We start from the raw sequence: 9,702 nt of genomic DNA, 5'->3' as shown, positions 1-9,702 counted from the left end.
CGGGAAAAAAAGTGGACCCCATATTAATAAAATCAAGCAATATAAAAAAAAGTGAATCACATATTAAAAAAACAAACAATGTAAAAAACAAAACGTGCAAAATTTGTATTCGTTGCAAACACTAATATAATAAAGTTTTAGATACGGAGCACAAACTACAATGTTATATTAATTGTGTTTTGAACATTAAAAAAAAAAGTAAAAAAAACGGAACCCACTATCTCCAAACTCACGGGGAAAAAAAAAAGTGGACCCCATATTAACAAAATCAAGCAATATAAAAAAAAAGTGAATCCCATATTAAAAAAACAAACAATGTCAAAAAAAAAAACGTGTAGACTTTGTATTCGTACTAAATACTAATATAATAAAGGTTTAGATACGGAGCACAAACTACAATGTTATATTAATCGTGTTTTGAACATAGTATGTATATATATATATATTATATGCATAAAAATAGTGCAAACTAATAATTTCCAAAAGGATGGGCCCCATACTAAACAACAACAAGCAATATAAAAAATGGACCCCATATTAACAAAATCAAGCAATATAAAAAAAAAAAATGTGAACCCCATATTAAAAAAAATTATGTCAAAAAAAAAAAATTGACTTTGTATTCGTAGTAAACACTAATTTCTAATTTTCCAAAGTATCTCATTAAGTCAATAATGATGGATTCATTGCCACGTGCGTATCAATCCATTAGTGGAAGCAAATGAAACTGTTTTTCTTCAAAAAGTTAAGTAGTCAAACCATACAGTTTTCTTTCTTTTTTTATATTAGCCTGAGATCTAATCTAAATATTAAACTGTTGTATTTGCTATTCCGCAATGTCATTTATTTGTTATGTTCACTAAAATAAGTATACTTAAAATATTTATATTTTAAAATAAGATAGAATAATGTGAAAAGAGATTAATGTCGTAAAAAAAAATATATCAAATAGAGATCAACTAATGAATAAGATAAATTAGTCAAATTATAATTTTAATCGACGTTTTCTTAAAAAAACATGCAAAAGATAACATGACAAGTAAAATGAGCTAAACTGAGAATATTTACCAAAAATTAAAAATAGTATTTCGTCGTTTAAATAGAAAATCAATTTCTACTTTGTTTCGTTTTAAACATGTAAAATTAATTTAATAATTTGAATTAGAATTATCCAAATCAAAATTTGTTAAAAAATAACAAGTATTTTACATCTTTAAATTAATCGAATTAAAATTGCAAGTATCAACTGATGCTTAAATATTGCTATTGTTTTATCTCAAAGAGAGGAAAATAGTTTCCTTTTAAATAAGTTTTCTCTTTTAAAAAATATTAATAAATTTGCCGATTTTGTATTCGTAGCAAACATTAATATAATAAAATTTTAGATACGAAGCACAAACTATAATGTTATATTAATCGTGTTTTGAACATAATATATAGTGTATATATATATAATCACTATTCAAAGACAACTACATATACATAGATGCACTATAATCTAAAATGTTAGGCCCGTGCTGCGCCATCTAGTCAATTAATAAAGCTACTTGCTTTTGTGACGACCCACAGAATTACACAGAAGGATTGATGGGCTTCTAAGTTGACGTGTGACAAACTTTTGAAGTTATATTGAAATGAGAGAAGAAAAAGACTAGTTTTATACGGCATATCACAAGTTCATATGATATGTAAGTTTTTTGACTCGATGATATTGTATCTAGTGCAATGGACAAATTTGTGAGACCTATTGGGCCAAGACAACAATATACAATACGTGTCGTGAACTTGAATCGTGACAATTTTCTGAACTGGTTAATTTTATTGTTAGCTTTCAATATATCATATAATTAATTTTGAAGACCTTCTAGTATAAATAATGAAATGAAGAGGATTGAGTGTGTATTTATATTATTTCCTATTCTTACTTTGTGTTTCTCTGTAATTATTTAAGTAATTGGGTTTATTCTGCTTCTGTTTATTCGGATATATCATAGTCAGGTAGATTAGAAAAAAAAATTCTTATAAAAATAATAATTAGTTATTTATTAGATTCTCATTATAAAATAGATTTAATTCAAAAGCCTTATTAGATCAAGAAAAATAACCAAAACTTAACAAGCCAGAAGCTTCTAAATGAATTATACCTGGACACCTGAACCAAAAACATATCCAAATTTATCTTATCTTATAATGTTGCACTCTTAGTCCAAAAGCGTCTTTGATTAAAATAAACAAAATAATTAATTAGTGGTGCGTCCTTAGTAAGCACACAACAACAGTAGTTATTTTAACTCTTAATTAGTGTGAATCCTTAGTGTACGCACAACAATATTTATTTTAAATTAACTAGCAATGTTGCCATACAAGTTTAATCATTTCTTGTATGTATTTGCGCCCACAAATTCCAACATTATCCCATAGGCTATACACTTGAACTAGGTGTGGGTTTACTTAATTATTGTTCTAATATCAAATTACGAATTAATTAATTAGAAGTGTAATCACTGTTATCCAAATCTCTTATCACCTCCAAGCCATCTCATTCGAGTGCTCTCTCCACCACCGCACACGTATTTTTTTAAGGGCGAGTTCATGATTCAAACTGTTGAGGCCTTTTTTGAATAAAAATCTTAAGAGACAAATTTAAGTCCTGAGACCCTAATTTAAGGTTGGGTCAAAGCATACCGTACCTTGACAGTTGGGCGTAGGTCCGTATACATGTACATAATATCAAATCCAATACCTCCACCTTGTACGGTGGTGAGACAAACCTCTGCTGGAATGCTGAATCCCAAAGGGAGTTGAGTATAACAACTCATAGAACGCTAACCGTTGAAATTGAAAGGAAATTCATTGTAAAAATAGCCTTAGGCAAATTTCACAACGAAATAGGAAGACAAAAGTTAGGGAATCAAATAAAGGTATATTTATTATTCAACTATTGAGACGTCTTTCATTTAACGTTCGAGGGAACACAATTGTAAGGTATCAAAAGTTGAGCCATAGCAAACAATATTTTACTGTTAGACCTGAGCTTAACATAAAGCTGTGGTTTCATACCAAAATCACTTAAAAGCAAAATGGTAAACATTCGATGTACATCATGAATTCTTTATATGTTAGCAGAATACATTGTGCTTAATATTGTATTGTGTGCTATTCTATGAACTTCTTAGTCCTCCAAACAACCACTGGTTCTTTAAGATAGGATTATCCGAGCTATTCTTAAAACTTTAATAAACTATAATCTAATATATAGTTATATTTAATAAACTATAATTAATTGGACTCACTTGTTGACATATAGTTGGACAGAAAGAAAAGCAGTTGAAAATCAATTATTTTTGTGGTGGCCTACATCCGTATCAGATTAGTTAGCAACCAAATAAAATTATGTAAAAAAAATTATAAAGGTAGTGGAAATCCCACTTCAACTAAAGAATTTAAAAATGATTTCCTTATTGACATCAATGTCCAATAAATCTATCCAAATTTATCTACTCATCCAATATTTTAAGACTAACTATTCTTTTTTTTTTATTATTAGTTGGGAATACATAGGATTCTTTAATGAGGCTTACGTGAGCATCTCAAGATACCTTACCACTTTACTTAACGAGGGAAAATTTATTGCAGTACGTCGTACCAACTTTATCATTTTTCTCAAATTCTTTTATTAAAATTAGTTTAGTACAAATGAATCATTTTGTTCGTTTCTTTTATACTGTGATGATTTGTTGGAGGAAATTACTCTTTTTGTTATTTGGGAAGCGGAAAAGGGCCTAAAATACCCTTAAACTATTGAAAATTGAGTAAAAATACCCTCCATCCACCTTTCAGCCCCCAAATACCCTTATCATCCACCTATTGAGTCTAAAATACCCCTATTGCTAATAGAATATTCTGGTCAAACACGTGGCATTTTTTTATTGGTTGACTTATAAAATTAATTAAACTAATTGACCAGATAACCCAAGTGCCCCCACCCTCCTACCCCCCCCCCCGAGATTTTTTTTTTTTTTTGAAAAAAAAGTTGACATTTTTTTTGCACCCCACCCCGCACCCTACCCCTCCCCCGCACCCCTACCCCCCCCCCCCTGACGCAAAAAAATAAATATTTTTGAAAAAACAAGTTTTGACGTTTTTTTTGGGTTTTTTTAGCTGGGAGGGGAGGGGGGCGTAGGGGGAGGGTGCAGTGTGTAAAAAAAGTCAACTTGTGCCTTTTAGATTTTTGGGGGTGGGGGGCGGGGGTGCGGGCGAGGTGTAGGGTGCGGGGTGGGGTGCAAAAAAAATATTGTAGTCTACACTTGTGCCTTTTAGATTTTTTGTTGAAAATATACCATGTTTTTTAGGGTGAGATGTATTTTTTTTTTTGGTAACTCAATTACATTAGACATTTTAATTTATCAAGACATTTCACAGTACTTGTGCTTTTTACTAGGAAGTTGAGAAGCGTAACAATATTTTTTTTGCACCCCACCCCGCACCCTACGCCTCCCCCCCCCCAGCTGAAAAAAAAAGTTGACTTTTTTTTCCACCCCGCACCCTCCCCCTCCCCCCACCCCCCAATCCCCGCACCCTACCAGCTAAAACAACCCAAAAAAAAGGTCAAAACTTTTTTTTTCAAAAATATTAATTTTTTTTGCGTCGGGGGGGGGGGGGGGGGTAGGGGTGCGGGGGAGGGGTAGGATGCGGGGTGGGGTGCAAAAAAAAATGTCAACTTTTTTTTCAAAAAAAAAAAAAAAAATCACGGGGGTGGGGGGGGGGGGGTGGGGGGCACTATCTGGTCAATATTGCAAAAGTTAATTAGTTTAATTAATTTTATAAGCCAACCAATAGAAAAATGACACGTGTTTAATGAAAAGATTTTGTTAGTGATAGGGTATTTTAGACCCAATAGGTGGATGATAAGGGTAATTGGGGGCTGAAAGGTGGATGAAGGGTATTTTTGCACAATTTTCAATAGTTTGAGGGTAGTTTAGGCCCTTTTTCGTTTGGGAAGTCATCTGAGTCATTGTGTGATGCCCTGACGAAGGACGGACCAACGAGAACGGGTTGAAGAGTAGGACTGACAGATTTTTAGGCTAGCAACTTTTTAAAGAAGTAGGTTAGCAACTTTTCAAAGAAGTAGGAGCATATTATACCTTAAGTGAATCGCACATCAAAATGAGAGAGAAAAGTAAAGAAAAAGTTTATAAGGCATAGCATAAATACACACGGTACACGCATTTTTGGACAGATGAAGGTGTAGCACAAGGAACAAATATGTAAGTTTTATTAGGTCAAAGTGGACAATGCGTGTCATAATTGTCACAGAGATCGTGACATATCTATGGATTCTAAACATGCAATTCACATTTAGCCTAAGAAATTAAAGGAGTTAATTTATGGGCTTGATGTCATGTTATATATATATATATATATATATATATATATATATATATATATATATATATATATATATATATTCTCTTCATATACTGAATTAGATTCCTGCATGCAATTATTCTAGTTTAAGACTTCTGAGAATCCAATACTAGGTGGAAATTTATGATATTTAATCACATCTTGATTATGCTTTTAATTCAATTATAAATTAAATAAATCCTGCCAATGTATCATTAGGCCATTTAATATCAACAATAATTCTTATCTGCTCATAATATACATGTTGCTGTCGATCTTTAATTTGTTACAGTCTTGTCTTAACACAATGAAAATATTCTTTGATTCACATTCATTGTATCTTTCTTTTGTATTCATTTTTTAAGTGACCCCAAAAAATGAATCTGAATTTTCTTTTTTACTTTCTTCTCATTTAAGCATAACAAATGACGGAAAAAAAAAAGAATTAATTCCGGTGACATATAGACTAACGACATCACTTAGTAATTAGTTAGTAACATTGTCAACAACTTTATATTGCATTTTGGACATTTCTTTAAGCAGACCAACAGATCAAATGTTCATGAATTGTAAGAGTAGCAACTATTAGAACTTTCTAATGACTTATAATTTTTCCTATTAAAGAAAAAAGAACTTCTACTCAATTTTTTCTTTCAATCTAACTAATTAATAAAATTAATAGACATTAATAATTTGATTCATAGTCGAATATTTATACATATTCAATTAATTTTCCAATACAAATAAGGAATTTAAGCAAAAGTTATTGGATTCACGTGAACTTGTAGGCATAAGGCTAGATCCGTTGCCCCTAAAGTTGGTCATCCTCAACTTATTTTTTGTCTACTTATAAGCCCTTGCTTTGATCTAAATTTTATAATTTCATATCCGGCGTTCATCTTTTTCCTTATTAAGATACTGTTGAATTTACAAATTTTTAAAACAAAATTAAGGACATCTTTATCATTTTATCAAAAGAGAATCTTAATAGTTCAGTTGGTTGGCAACCTGAACTTTCACCTTGCTGGTGAGGGTTCTATTTCCCTCTCTCATTTCCCCTTCCCATAGTCCCAAATTTCAAAAAAAAAAAAGAATCATTTTATCAAAAGAAATTATAAAAATTTCTTATTATCAGTTTCAATACTTTTATTTACACACTAATTATTTATAAAATTACTTTCATTCCACACTTAGAAGTGTTTATCAACATGTAATGCTTATCAAATATTTGCAATTAGATAAATCAAACAGGCTCAAATTACAAGTTTAAGTACTTTGCCCTTTTTATTTTTTTATTTTTTCTTCTGCTTTTTCTTTGTAACTGGTGCGTTTCAAGTACAATAGTAGCATTAGCAACACTGTAGCAGTAGTAGTAGCTACAAACTTAAAATAACAAAACCGTTGATTATTATATATATGTTGGCATGAATATTATATTATAAATATACATCAACTTGTACTTTAGTTTCTTAATCAACTATTGTGAGTGGGATTTGGTTTTGGATTAGGACGTCAGTTGTATTATTGAAGATTAGTTTAACCTATTAGTGGTAAAAACAAGAAAATATTAAAGTAGCATAAATGATCACTCCATACTTTGTTGATTCTAAGATTGAAAAATATACTAAAAACAATTGGATTTCACATATGCTCACGTAAGAAAATATCCAATCGTCCTTGCCGTGTACGTCCATTTTCAAAATGGAAGCTGACGATGAAAGGGTCCATTTTTTCTTAGTGGGACCTATATTAGTCGTTTTATTCATAGTGAACATCTGTAACTTTTGTTTGGGTCCTACTATATCAATTAGTGAACATCTGTAACTTTTGTTTGGGTCGTACTATATCAATTAGTTTCCAATTGCTTTGACTTTTTCTTTTTCTTTTTCATATTTCTTTCCCATTTATTTGTAAAATTAGTCTGCGGTTGAAAGTAGTTTTTTCGATAAAAAAATATGTGAGCATTGAAGAATTCAGCTGAGGAAGACTATGTGAAAGACTCTCATTGACACTACTAGAGTACTTTATGTCGTAGTTGGTATGGTTCACTTGCATTACTTAGAGTATCTCCTACATGTATATTAGAGCGAGAGTAGGCGCTAACTTCCTAAACAAATTTTTCTTTGAAGTTGAGGTCTTGCCGCGCAAAAGTAAGAGGAAATAGGTATAGGTTGGATCAATAAGAGAAATAAAGAAAGTGTACAAGACTTCAATTGGGGTTATCTCTGGAGAAAGGTAGTGGTGACCTAGGAGAAGGATATTTTGGATCTCAATCAATTAGTATGTCAGGTCGTTCTAATTTCGAAACGAGAGGACCTCGCGTGAAATGGACGCAAACTCGAGCTCGAGAACGTGCGGTTCTAGTTCTCTCACATGAGATAAATCAAAAGCATCAGACGAGGAATCCTTTCCTCATTGCACATGGCTACAAGACAATCTTACTTGAATAAGAAATGGTTGAGGTCGCATAAAAACATAAGAGATACCATTTTATGACATTTTTTTATCTTTTCATCTCTTTATGTTAAAATCTAAAAGTAAATGAGATCACAAGTTCACAAAGTGTTCATTTCTTTTTAAATTTTTGTGTCCAGCCAGCCAAACATCGCAACATTAATTGAAAAGGAGAGAGTACTATTGATCAACTAGTTCTTCAATAATTTGTAGTAGTACTTTAAGTTATTGTAAGATATTCTATCAATCAAATATAAAGCATAGTACATGATTGACAGAGGGTAAAATAAAGGGGTGACGAATGGGATTCCTTATAATCATTTGGGGCAAAAATGAAATTCACAACTATTAGTAATGAAATAATGATGATTGTCTAGGGGTGGCAGGCCAAATCATGTACAAGTGGCAGGGTCTTTTCAGTAGACCCCCCAAAGTTTTTCGGGACCCATTTTCCACCCCCAATCTTATGATGAGTACTCCTAAAATCAACCAACATGATCAAATTGTATTGAAGTCTTGCTCTAATCTCCCAAGATTGGAAATGCATCTTGTGCATATTCTCTTGTGATCTCTTTAGCATTACAAAAGAAAATCATATCTTTATTATTTTCACTCTATTTGAAGTAAACACTACAAAAAGATTCCAAAATTAGCTACGAACTTCGTAGCTACTATCGCTAAATAGCTCGTAGCTACTATGCTAAATAGCTCGTAGCTAACATAAGTGTTTGACAATAAATTCGTTGCTAAATAAGATTAGCATCAGATTTTTTTGCTACAAAATTTATTAGTTGTTAATTCATGTGTTTTAGGAGTGAAACATTTATATGAAATTTTGATTATTGTGTTAATGAGTGGGAGGAAAGAACCATCGAGAGATGTGAGGGGATGAACGAGAGTCCTCCACCCTTACCCGAAGGTCTTATGTTTCAACCTAAAAATGGAGAAATTCAAAGTTGGAAACGCTTCTCCTTTAATGGGTTCTGCGCAATACAAATCTGGATCGATCAGATCAGTAAATTTTGAATACAAGATGATTAAAAAAGGAGCAGTGGGAGAGGTGGAGAGGTGGAGGGGGGAGGAACCTCATTTTCCCTTTCCTTTTCTTCTTTCATCTTTTGTTTCTTTCAAGTGTATTTTGCTTTTATTGATGTCTTTAATTACAAAGTATGGAGCCAACTTTTAATTGACATGGGGATATTTTTGTTGTATTCTACTTGAATTCTTCATTGCAATGATGTTATATCATATATGGGGATGAGAATGAATCCATTAATGTCTTGTACATTAGAATCTACAAGAATATGCTATTAATTTCTTCATAAAAAGATAGTGGGAAGCACACATATCTAATGAACAATGTAAATTTTCACATTCAAAAAAGAGAGATCTAGGTTTGAAATTTATCATGGTTAAATCTTGTTTTAATTCAAATTTATATGTTGGCAAAGTGTGTTTAGTAATATTTTATAACAACATAATGTGTTTAATAGGCACTTACTAGACAAGATGAGGTGTCAAAACAAAATATTGTGTCAAGTTGAGAGGTAAACTTATTTAGCGTTTTCTCCTCAAATGAGCGAAATACTCCCCCTCTCCAAGGTATTAAGAATTGGGGTCGGAATTAAAAGGGCCAAAGGGTTTATCAGAATTCCTTTTCATATAATCATACCATACATATCACGTTTTTTTTTTTTTCTGTGTGTTTATTTACAGTAGATGTTGAATCCTCTCAGTGAAAATTCTACCTTCGTCTCTATACATTCAATATTAATATCAAATCTATGAATGCGAGATTTTTGCCTTCATAAAATATTTAATTGATATGCATATCATTTATCA

This window comes from Lycium barbarum, chromosome 7 (assembly GCF_019175385.1).
Source record: "Lycium barbarum isolate Lr01 chromosome 7, ASM1917538v2, whole genome shotgun sequence".
Lineage (NCBI taxonomy): Eukaryota > Viridiplantae > Streptophyta > Magnoliopsida > Solanales > Solanaceae > Lycium > Lycium barbarum.
This window is presented reverse-complemented; position numbering follows the sequence as displayed.